The sequence below is a fragment of the Daphnia magna genome, linkage group LG7, assembly GCF_020631705.1.
Source record: "Daphnia magna isolate NIES linkage group LG7, ASM2063170v1.1, whole genome shotgun sequence".
Taxonomy (NCBI): Eukaryota; Metazoa; Arthropoda; class Branchiopoda; order Diplostraca; family Daphniidae; genus Daphnia; species Daphnia magna.
This window is the reverse complement of record NC_059188.1, coordinates 6,282,967-6,296,122: the sequence shown is the minus strand read 5'-3', so window position 1 is coordinate 6,296,122 and position 13,156 is coordinate 6,282,967. Positions and strand designations below refer to the sequence as shown.

The window sequence follows — 13,156 nt, the reverse complement described above, 5'->3', positions numbered from 1 at the left end:
TTGATTTCAATCGGGGTTGCATACCGATTTTTGTACCCCGATTTAACCCCGATTGGGTTTGGGGCACAAACATTTTCTCCCCGAGCCCCGAACGCCCCGCCCCGATACCTGAAATGCGAAACCCGATTGAAAAATAAGAGCCCCGATTAGCCAAATTCAGGTAAATCGCCCCTCCTCACCCCGGAAAAGGGCAATCGGGGCTGAATCGGGATGCCACTTTGTCAGCCGGGGCGGGGCAAAAATCTAGGTTAACCCACTTGCCCGTGAATTCAAATTATGAATTTGGGTCGGAGTTTTATCGGGGCAACCGAGGCGAACTCCCCGATTTTCATCATAATAATCGATTTCGGTTTGATCGATTATATTTTTACGTCGATCGATTGATTGTAATCGGGGTTGCATCCCCGATTAGGCAACCCCGATTGAGATCGGAACCCCAAACGCCCAGCCCCGAGCCCCGAATTTGAAAACCCCATTGGCAAAATACACCCCGATTAGGGTCGGGTTCGATCCCTAGTGGTAGCCCATATTGCATGTTAGTGCCACCTCTACTCAATTAGCAGTTGTTAGAAAGGCGCCCATTTTAATTTTTACAGATTGACTTCATTTCATGAATACTTCATATCTGTCATCAATTACAGTTAAATCCTGGTATATGATGCGAATGAATATAATTTAATTGCGTAAAAAACCGTAAAAGAACGGCTAAAACTATAAATTTATTGGTGGAGAACGCATGGCAATAAAAATAGTACCCTTCAGGTTCGATACACTTATACGAAGGCGGATTTAGTAGCCAAGAAAACGAACGGCTATCTTCGAACAATCTCAACACGACGATATCTAACAAGTTTTATTGAAACAGTGTTAATAACTTAATATAACTCCATTTAAAAAAACTCTTATGCAACTATTGAAATAAGAATTATTATTAAATGGCCAAGGTCATCCTCAGGCGCTATTCATGGTCTAAGGCAGACTTGCTGTTCCAATAAACTTTTCAATCTTGATCGGCGATCCGATCTAATTTTTGCTGATCATTCTGCCCGATCATTTCTAGGCGACACCTAGGGTTGAAAAGTCCCAATGTTTGATGAATTTTGTTATGAAGAATTCCATATGATGATATTATTATAAATTACATACCGATGAATAGAATTTAGTATTTCTATATACTACCCGACTACACCCAAACTATACCCGACCCGATAATGACCGTAAATAGCAATGGAAGGTGACTCTGTTTTCTGTTGCAAAAATTTTACTTGTAAGTCTAGGGGTTTCAGGAATTATATTCCGAAGGGCCAGTTAACTGCTGGCGCAGATTGACAGTCGGGACTTACGGGGGTGAGCCTGCCAGACTGGTTTGATCTTACGCAGATCAGTTTTACGAGTAGTGCCGTAGCACGTTTAGAAACAACAGCCTTCGCCTTGATCGGGGTACGACTTGATGTCTTCGGTATTCGTCTTCACCGTATCGGGCTTAGACAATGCCGGGATATCTGTTTAGCCTTATCGGGCATAGCAGAGGTTGCGGCCGCTCGAGTATTACTCGTGGCGGTGATGAACTGAATCCTGGGCTGCGGCGGGAATCGTCTCAGGTTGCGGGCTTGGCACGGCAAAGGGTTGATGGTTGGGAAGGCTAGAGAGAGTGGCGGCGGCAGGGATCTGGACCTTGACTCTGAGAAATGAGGAGGTTAGAGAAAAAACGACGCAACGCGAGGGTTCGGTGAAGAAAAGTGAGTGTATTTCAATGGCTGAACCGCCCCTTATTTACATGGGAAAAACTACACCGTTGTCTGATCTTGTTTGAGCGTCCGATCTTGGAATAGAGGGCACCAGTTGATGATGATGTTCCTTGCCGGCTATCGATCGGTAACTAGCGATCGGCCCCGATTTGCCATGATCGGGTTTATCACCCCACCCCGCCATGGGAAAAGGCAATCGGGGCTGAATCGGGGTGCCATTTCATTAGCCAGGGCAGGGCGGGGAAAAAATCGAGGGTAACCCGCTTGCCCCGACGCCATTTGTAAAAATGGTGCCTGAGTTCAAACTACGAATTTGGGTCGGGTCGGATAATCGATTTCGACTCGATCGATTATGTTTTTACGTCGATCAATTGATTGTAATCGGGGTTGCATCCCCGATTAGGCACCACGATACAACCCCGATTGAGATCGTGGTTCAAAAATTTTCACCCTGAGCCCCACCCTGAGCCCCGAATTTCGAAACCCGATTGGCAAAATGCACCCTGATTAGGGTCGGGGCTGATCGCTATTGGTAACCTTCCCGATAACCCTGCGGGAACTGGACCAATATTCTGGCGGGATGAACTCTGCAGGCTCCGCCTCAATGAATTCAACCTTCACGTCATTCTTTTCAGTTTAGGCTGCTTCGGCCAAAGGGCTGTCTTTCGGACGAGGGCTGTGAGTTTCGTCCGTCGGAATTTCCGACAAGGGGTACAACACAGTCTTCACCCGTGATTAGAAACAGATCCGTTCACGTTGGTTGCTCGAAACGGATACCTTGAGTCGTTACCAATGGATTCGTTTCCATTAACTGATATGAATCCAATTGCACACACCACCTTTCTACTCAACACAAACTCCATCTGTGTGTAAATTTTTATAATTAGACTTATTGTCTGTTTTTGTTTTTTTCAGTTATGCAAATACTATGTTTTTACATTAATGAAATCTTTTTTCATTTTATAGAATAAGATTAAACTAAGAAAAAGCGTTTTTTAAATTTAAATTAGCGTAAATTGTCACTTCTTGCGTTCTTTCCTTGGGTCGGTTGGGGGGCTTGAATAAAACCGGTGCCAAAACCCGATTACACTACTTTATCCCCTGTTTGGCCCGTTTCATTGTTTCATTATATATATTTTTTTAATAATATTTTTTCATTTATCCGCCATTTTTCAAGTTTGTGGTGGGTTGTATCGGTTATACCGGTGTTTTGAACGAATTCGAACCGCTTGAAAAGAACCTACCCGAGTTGGAACCGATTGGCCATTTTTTGGGAAGGTCGGTACGGTTTTACGTGTCTCGGGTAATAGAGCAGTAAAACATCCTGCGTTGCGCGTTTTTCACATATGCGAAAATCTCATTTGTGTCCAAGTTGGTCTGCTGCGGCTGCAGCGTCTTATGGAGAAACCATCTTCTTCACGTTAAAAATTAAGTTTTCATAACTATAATTTAGATTTCCCCCTTTTCTTCCTAGCAGTGGGTACCCTATTCATCTTTTCGTTTCCCAATTTTTTTTCTAGCTCCAGTTCTATCTACTTTATTTTTATTTTATGTTTGTTTGTAAGTTGCTCGTCTCTTTTAGCCGAAGAATTTCGTTTGCTGCCAGAAATTCGTCTGCTACGAGGGGATGAACAACAAACCATTCACAAACAATAGCTAAATAAAAATAAACTAGATAGAACTAGGGCTAGAAAAAAATATTTTGAAATGAAAATATGAATAGAGTACCCACTGCTAGGAAGAAAAGGGGGAAATCTTAATTATATTTATGAAAACTTATTTTTTAACATGAAGAAGTTGATTTCTCCATAAGACGCTGCAGCCGCAGCAGACCAACTTGGACACAAATGAGATTTTCGCATTTGTGGAGAACGTGCAACGTAGGATGTTTTACTGCTCTATTCTCATCTCCCACAGTAATAGAGCAGCAACACATCCAAGGATGCGCTCATGGGCTCTCACCTTAAGTGGTTCGTCTCTTCTAGCAGAAAATTTTCGTTTCCTGCAAGAAATTTATCTGCTACAAAGGAGCGGGCCACGAGCAAAATAGAACCGCTCGCAAACAATAATTAAATAAAAATAAACTAGATAGAATTGGGGCTAGAAAAAAATTAAGGAAATGAAGAAATGAATAACGTACCCCCAAATAAAGAAAAGGGGGGAAATCTAAATTATAGTTACTAAAACTTATTTTTTCACGCGAAGGAGTTAGTTCTCCATAAGAGGGTGCAGCTAGGGTTGTTACGGTTGCTCAACGCCATAAGACGTTGTCCCATAAAAGGCTGTCCTCAAAAATAAACCCGTTCTCAGAGCCACCACGCGAAAATTTTTGAACTTTTTTGGCATGACAGATAAGTATCCAATTTTCCCTCCAATTTTTGTATAATGGAATAAGCTGTTGAACGTGTATAATTTTTGTATACCGAAATTGGCAGGTTCTAATTTCAAATTTGAACACATAGAAATTTAACGTATTAATAAAAGGGTCTTAATTTTATTTCAAGGAGGTTGTATTGACACTTGTTGATTTCTTTTTGCTACTATGTACACCTACTATTGGTTTCAGTTAGCCAGAAAAGTAAGAAAATCAAATGATCCACTGTAGTTCCCAAACATGGCATTCTAAAAGAAAGTCACAAAACGTTGCATTGCAAATATTGTTCGTTGTTCAATTTTTTGTCACATTACAAACAGCGTTTGGTTGGTAGGTACCGTGCAAAACCATTATTTTAACGAATTCTGTTCTATTGATAACACAAAATCGATTCATAATTTTTTCCTAAGCAAAATAAATTCATTTACCTGGCGTGGGAGAATAGCAATCGAAGCCTCCAGCGTCTACTTCTTTAATTTTTCAACGTCCAATTTCAGTGCGCGTACAATTGAATTCAATTCCTTTAACAAAAAAGTTTAATGCAAATAACGTTATGTTAACCACCGAAATAAACGAGATGAAAATGTGGCTAACTCAGTGGCCAAAAGGGCCACGCTGCGATTGTATTAAACGCGATTACGAGTTTACAACACCGAAAATTGGAGCGACAGGTTGCGACTGCAGCCACGACGAAAACGAATCAGAGTGACCTCGTTGCCGCATCTCCCTCCGTCTTCGACTACGGCGGAAATGCAGAAAAAGGGTAAAACAAAAGAAGGGCGCTAACGCGAACATTTAGTTTTAGGTGTAAATGGGGTGGCGGAAGTGTAATAGAGGGTAACCTATAGCAAAACCAAAGGGTATTAGTTTAGCCAAGGTCAGACAAGTTCGGACTTGTCTGCCCATCGTCTGACACGATCTTACACACACACGCACATACACACACAGACATACAAAACGAAAATTAAATTAACATTAATTCCTAAGGACTTCTGTCGTTAACACGTTACTAGGATATTACATAACATTTCCTCACGTTCGATCTGTCCACTGACTCTTTCAAAAGTGTTTGGTTATGTTGTAGCTGTTTACGCACTGCTGCTAGTTTTCGTTTGTTTTTTTTCAGTTGACGTAGAACACTGACAACATGAGGGAGGCAAGTTGCACAAAATAACTTTTGCGTCGACCGAAATTTGCGCTGCGTCGCCAAAACGTACTTTTTACAAGTGCTGCAGCTTTTCTTTTGCGATCCGAAGCTGATTAGTGTGTTGTGGACGGTTTTGTGGGCAAATACATCTAAAAACGAAAGATATTGTTATTTAATTCACAGTAACTACCAGCAATGAGTACTCTACAACGCGAAATAAATATGCCATTTCACAAACGAGGAGTTTGATTATCAGATATATATAAATTGCTAAACTTCCAATGCGTTAAACACAGTTTATTAATGCAGCATGTAACATGTAACAAATTCTGAAATGGTAATCAGCCTGGTTGACTAGATGCTACAACGAAAACAAACTAAAATTCTTCTAGCTGAAGACTAGGATGTAAAAACACTAAATAAACCATAGTTAAACTTAAAGCCAGTCCATATACAGACATAGAAGTCACCTTCTCCATGACTCAAACATGTTTCGTGGGCCCAATTGTCACACTGTGTGCACTTCACCCACTGCTCACCATTTTTGTCACGGGAAAAAGTATTTTGACGGATAATACATGTTACATCATCATTCTCCTTATTGTTGTATTTTAGATTTTTTAAAAAAATTCGTTGAATTTTTTTTTGATCCAACCGTTCCCCGGGGTGTACCACTGCTACTAGAACTACCAAAGTCAATTATTTTCTTTGATTTTTTTGGAAGACGAGCTAACTCAGCATCATGAAGAGCATTTATTTCTGGGGTGTCAGTCAGGATTGCCGTAGTCCTTTTATTACCACGCCTCACAGTCTTCCTTGGTGGCGCTAAACTGGTAGTGGTCTTACATCTTCAGGATTAAAACCTGATTCCTCTACATCAGCTTGTGCACCCCTATTGTTAAGTGTAGTTAAATCAATACTGGAGTGTGTTTCATTCTTGACTGTCGTTGAGTCATTTGATACTGGACTAGGAAGGTTAGGCTCATTTGTTAACAGATTGAGATCTAAGGAAATATCTTAATTACGTTTTGGTCATACTTTTCTAGGATTAGTAGTTACCATTTTCCGGTGGTGCAGTAAGTATCGGCCGATCACTAACTGCTGAAGGTTGGTTATCATCCTCATCAACAACAACAGCAAGTAGGGGAGACCGGGGCTATTTGGGACAGGGGTTAGGTGGGACATCGCCGTTTTTGGCATGTTCCCATTTTTTGAAAATATTAATTTTTTAGCCAAACATGTGAAATGTTGTTACACACGTTGACAAAAAAAATTATTAAAATCTTATAATTTGTTTAGGAGTTGGAGGGAAAAATCGGTTTATTCCATTTTGAGTGAAATCCCTCCCATAAAAAAAACAAAAAAAGGGTACTTTCTAAATACGTTATAAAAAAACCAAAGCAAACATTGAAAAGGAAATTCATTCTCCTTTTTTTTGTGTTAAGATTTTTTTTGTGTAGCTGTTATCGTTTAGGTGTAATAAGTAAAATGAGTCAAGTGGTTTTTGCGGGGCAATTTGGGACATCGAGTCTGGGGTTGTTTGGGACGAAGTACATTTAAATTACATTAAATTTAAATTACAATTAGCTATTTATAACATGTAACTATCGATTAAAAAATAATCCCTCCCTTTTTGCAGCTAAAGCCAACCCCCATAACAAAAAAGGAAAATTTTGAAGAAAAAAAGTTTAAAACTATTTTTTTAATTGTAACAATTCATTTTCGATAAATTTTACACATTACCCGACGCGAAATATAATTCGTAATCGAATGGCTATAATAATATTAAATAAATCTAATTATTTTAGGATAAAAAAGAATTTTATGGAGCTGTCCCAGGTAACCCCGTTATGTTTTAGTGTTCAACAAAAAAAGGTCTTTCATTAAATAATTTGCTAGAGAATTGTGTATTGGACAAAACCATATTTTAAAAATATCTTTAATAGAGGACATGATAAGGTTTAACATGAATACAACAAGTTTAATGATAATTTATTTTTTTATTCAGTAAAAATTCTTAAAGTTAGTTTTTATTTTTCTGTCCCATATAGCCCCGGTCTCCCCTACCTTGTGTAGCTCTAGCATGTACTAGCTCTGGTACATGCTACACAATGTTGCATAAAGAAAAGAAAATCATCTTGCGACATCCATCCGGTACCATTTGCTCTCCCAACGGAACCGAAAGGTACTCCATTGAGAAACTGTGGATTATCCCTTTTGCACGAGTATAAGAAAATAGGTGGAATTATGTTTCCACATGCACTAACCGCCAGCCCAACCGTAACTAAAGTACCCCTTTCACCACACGTCATGGCTTCGACATTTTTTATCCCTTTGGTAGCAATTACTTTGCCTGGCTTATGACATGTGGTGAGGCCTGTGTAACACAATAAGTAAATTCATATTTTAAAATAGTGTGCTTAATTTTTTAGATAACATCTGTTTTGTCAAAATTATAGATGTCAGTAGCCTTTAATTTATGTTTAATAAAAACAGCATGAAGCTTATAAAAAAAACAGAAATATTGTGTTTATTGAAAGCGGTGGCTCTTGCATAGCTTGTTGCTTGGGCAGTCCTTACAGATAAAGATGCATGCCTGCTTTAAAATCCTATGATTCACTCTCTCCCAGCAAGCCGATCTATATTGTAGCAATGCGTTGTATTCACGGTTAACAAGACTAAGACTGAGACCCGATACACGACTACGGGGGGACTATATACGGGGGAAACACTGACGTCACACGTCCGGTAGTATTGAATACTAACCGGATCACATAACGTGGTCATTGGCCACGTGACATCCCCCCCTCTAACTGCATTCGTCCCCGAATGCATTACAAAAAAAAACAAACAACAAAAAAAACAAACAACAAAATAAAAACCCCAAACAACAAAAAATTTATAAACTACGTTGACGTATATAAGTCCTACTACCCTACTAGCACAGAGATATCCATAGGATATACCATGGATGTCAGTTCCGATCCAGTAGGATATCCCAGTTTGACGTCCTATGGATTTTTACAGGATATACTAATGTCCTCTCCCATGGATGTAAATCGTGAACATCCATAGGACGTCCGAAAGGAACGTTCATAGGATGGATGAAATGAATGTCCATGGGATGTCTAAAACTAACGTCCACAGGATGTTTTATTTTGGTCACACCCCTATACTATATTAGTCCTAACGGACGTCCATGGGATGTATCTTTTGGGTCGACCCGTAACACCATTCGTAAATAAATTAGCTACAGGATATCAGTTTTACATTTTAAATGTATTAATTGAGCACAATACCCACACAATACAAAGGACGATACACAATACAATACGTAATCACAATTTGTGAAAATAACGTTTAAAAAATGGTACGCGTTGGGCGTTGGTCAAATCTCTGACGGCCACACCAAAATCTTGATTCTGCCATAACTCTTGAAGATATTGAAGCTGGGGTTCCACAACGAAACAAGACGGGCTTGATGGTATGACTGGCATGACACATTTAGCTTAACAGCAACCCTAAAGAGAACTAAACCTAAATATAATGTAAAGACGATGAAGATAAGGACAAAAATGAGGCATGTAGGTTTTTCTCACCTCGAGTGGCTTCACAATTGAAGTCAAAGCAGTCTTGTGCCACGTACAAAGTTTCTTCTGGAGATCCCTGTTTATCCAGTTAAGTTTAGGTTCCCATGTTTACATATGATTATTTTATAAATGAAAAGGTTTAAATAACTTTATTATCTTACCAGTTGATAGTACTTGTCATTATCCAACAAAGTTTGTTCAAGTAATTTGACATCCTCCATTTCCTTAAGGGGCTCCGTCATAAAATCAGGGCCAATTTCTCGTTGTTTGGCGGCTTGAGATTCAATTGGCTTTGTCATCATATCTATTTTGCCTTCAATTACCACCATTTTGGTCATTAGGTTTGAGATGTTTTCTTGAAGTTTAAGCACCTCTTTCACAAGTTTTGCTAAAACTGATTTTGAACCTAAACATACAATTAATAGATGAATAAAACACAATAACAATTATAATCAATTATAATTAGTATTACCATCTGACAATTCGTTTAATTGATCAGCTAAACCAGGAGTGATCACTGGAATGGGTTGAACTTGTTCCAAAACAGCACTAGATTGGGTCGATTGACGATGATTTAATTCAGGTTGAAAATGTTAACCCTGAAAACGTTAGATAACAACATTGATGGCCCAAAAAATTTTAATAAACGAAAAATAATTGTTTTACCAGACCCACACGATTTGCGTAAATAGGGAACGACACTGGAGTTGGGTGCAGAGCAGTAGTCGATTCATAGGGAAACGGCTGATGATTCCAATTAGCTAAATTAGTTGCTGTTTGGGAAACCGCATTAGAAAGAAGCAAAGGCGGGATATCAGGAGTAGTGACGAACGTCTGCTGAGCAAGGTTTTGAGTGGGACCATACATTCCAACATGTATGAGTGAGATTCTTCATAAGAATCTGAAAAACAATCAATTATTAAAACAAACTTGGAACAAAGTGTAATATTAAATAAGTTACTGAAAGATTTGCGAGTTTTGCATCCATAAATATCCCAATTTGATTTCACGAATTTCCTCTTCATTGCCGCAACATCACCCCTTGATCTTGGATAATAACACTTTGTGTTGCCCTCAATGAGACAGAAATCAGGCACAGTTGCAACGTAAGGCCCTTCGGCAGCTGACAAATCCACCAGCCAGAATTTTCCGTCTGTAACCTAAATGACGAAACATGTTAGATAGACACAAAAAAAGTAGTAAATTGCATATATTATAATTACAGTAGAAGCCATGGTACGTTGAGTAATTTTTCTGAAAAACCAACACGAGGTAACCTGTGTCAAATAGGAACAAAATAGGATAAGTTAGTTTTTCAATATAAGTTACATGTTGTTCAAACATTCAAACACGGGCCAATACCACAAAATTTCAGTTAAGATTCTATAAAGCATGACCAGTCACAACAGATTTTTTGTGACCGTTACCTTTCTAAAAAATTTCAAAGATAGTTCATTTCATTCAAATATAACAATTCATGAGTATCTTGATTGAAAATGTTTTGTGGCCGTTCTCTTTAATAAAAATTATTGACGATTTTGAAAAGTTAAGCATGGCATTTTAGATTTCAATAACCAGCACGTGCTTTCAAATTTCTAAGCACAGGACAACACAAAAAAGAAGTAAAGCACACATGAAATTTTATATAAAACTATAAATACCAGGATACCAAAAATGAATTTCACTTCCACAAAAGCACAGCGTAATAATTGAATTACATTAAATATCCAGCACAAACGTAAACCAGTAGTTTTGCAGTCAGCACACAATTTTGTTTTCAACGATCAGCATTTCTCTTTTGTCTTTCCCTATCATGTGTCCTTCTTGTCTGTCGTTGAATCCCTAAACACACCATCGCTCTGAAATCAAAATGTTATGCAGCGACTCTGATGGATCACAAAGTGTTTATCAGAGTGTAAGTGAATATAATATTTGTTGTCTTTATTAATATGTAATTGAAATTTTTAAAATCCTAAATTGGAAATAATTGAAACGACATTAAATATAGACATTTAGGTTGCTGTTTAGTACGTGCCTCGCTGCCTGATGGAAATTCTTTAGTCTGCTGCTGTAAGATTGAATTGAATTTCTCAATTTGCAAGTTGTTCTACTTTTAATGAGTTAATATTAAAGTTTGGCAGTTCAAAGTATCCATGTTAGTTGGAATCAAGTTGAAATTAGTGGGTGATTTATCGGATCTTAAAATATGTCTCAAAAACGGTGTTTAGCATCGTCGCGACAAAAAAGAAAAACGTAAAGAGGAGGTTGGTGCTCGTCAAACACGTCGGCGATTACATTTGTCTGTCGAGAAATTTATATTGAATACTTTCCATTAACTTCTGTGAAATGCAAGGCATTTCGTATTCCTATAACCATTCCCAATAATGGAAAGTACTTTGTGTGTCCCCTTGTTAACCACAGTCTATTTCAATTGTAATAACCAAAGAAACAATTTGTCGTTTGAATTACATCTAGTTGCCACCAAACAAATGACATGCGTTCGGCGTATTACAAATTTATTTAAAGATACAAGTCCAAATGTAGTCCGAGTGTTGTCTAAAGGATTGTGCATATTTATTGTCCGTCTTAGACATCCTTCGGACGAATGAAATCGGATCTGAAAGAAACATACTAAAACTGGACATGATTGGACGTCCAAATACTATCGTTTAATGGTTCATGCAAGATCGGTACCAGATGGACAACCACAGGATATATCACAATCAATCACTCGTAAAATGAAAGAAATTGGACGTCCATGGGATTGGATCGGCGAAACCATCTTAATTTTATTTAATCATTGCCTTCCTTCTGTATAGTCTATTATAGATATATATATATTTATTATTATTTTCATTTTCACCACTTGGCAACACAACTAGCCTTGTCGCCAAGTTACGGTTTAGTAGTAGCCATTGTTACCTCAGTTGTGATCTGTGAGTCAATTTACTGTCTGTCAATCGTGCACGTCTGATCATACTTAGGTAATACTAATTTGTCTATTCTGTGAACTTAACTTCATTGTTTCCTTGCCTTAGTGTTGTCTGTTCGTGAAACTTGTGATTGTGATTGCATGCTTGGTGGCAATTGTTTGCGTGTGAAGCCTAATTCCACACACGCCGGTAAATATTTAATTAGAATGCTATGCTTGCGGGATCCATACTTATTCTTCCTAATTTCAGACATTGTCCATAATCTATTCCTTGTATGGTGAGAATATACCCTGTCCAAGGCAGCAAACTTACTGATTTAGTCAGAGCTTCAGAACATTGGTCCTTCGAACCGGAGCTGAGAAGTTTGCTTGAAAGCTTGGGTGGAAAGTAATCGGTCTTGCCATGGCAGAAGCTAATGTCACATTTCCCCAAACACAACAAGAAACTCTTGGACACCCCAGTACTTCAAGTACGACCACTGACACTGTGTTAACAACAGTCCCAGTTGAAGTAGGGGCATGGAAGAGGAAGCAGATGACAACACGGCGTCAGATTACCATCACTTGTAAGATTGTGGAGGAACGCATAGCCGAGAAGGGCTCCAGAAGAGAGATCATGGCAACGCTTGGCGAAGCTAAAAGACTTCTGGCGGTGGCCGAGCAACTAAACGACCAGCTGGCAGAAGAACTAACAGATCAGAAGGAGTTTGATGAGCAACAACGAAGGCATCTGTTTTACATATCGCAAGTGAGTACAATTGAAGAGCTTGCAGAACAGTATATCGCGGAACGAGTCAATGATGCCCCTTCAGTTGTCAGTCAGCCCAGAGGCCCACGCCTCCGGCAACAGAGTTTCCAAGAAGATCAATCGCGCGCAGAGCAACCGCTGCCGTCGAATATTGCAGAACAACGTGTAGAAGACTCTGGTAGAGAGATAGAGGGTGTTGTTGGACCAACTACTGAGCCAATTCGACCCATCCAAAGGGGTAGCCAGTTGGAATCCGCAGAATCCGATAATGGGTGGTCAAGAAATCGCGAAGTCAGTCAATGGTTAGATCATTATCATCGACCAGCAAGAACCCTAGCTCCTAGTGCAGAACCGGAAGATACACCTGATGCTTGGATAGATTCTTATCGAGCCGGTCGTGACCAAACGCCAAAGACGCGCGCGGAGCCAGAGAACCGTTCTTCCGTCAAGATTGAGCTGGAGGTGTTTTCGGGCAAATCGCTAGACTGGTTTTGGTGGGTGGATCTCTTTCACGCACTGGTCCACCAGTCATCGAGATCACCTGCCGAGAAATTAGCAATTCTTAAACGGCAACTGCAAGACGATGCGGCCGATGTCGTGTACGGGCTCGGTGGAGG

At 39.3% G+C, this 13,156-nt stretch overlaps 1 pseudogene; it reads right to left on the bottom strand.

Annotated features, from left to right (window-relative positions):
- Nucleotides 1–9,011: 9,011 nt before the first annotated feature.
- Nucleotides 9,012–10,094, bottom strand: LOC123474482 (annotated as a pseudogene).
- Nucleotides 10,095–13,156: the final 3,062 nt, after the last annotated feature.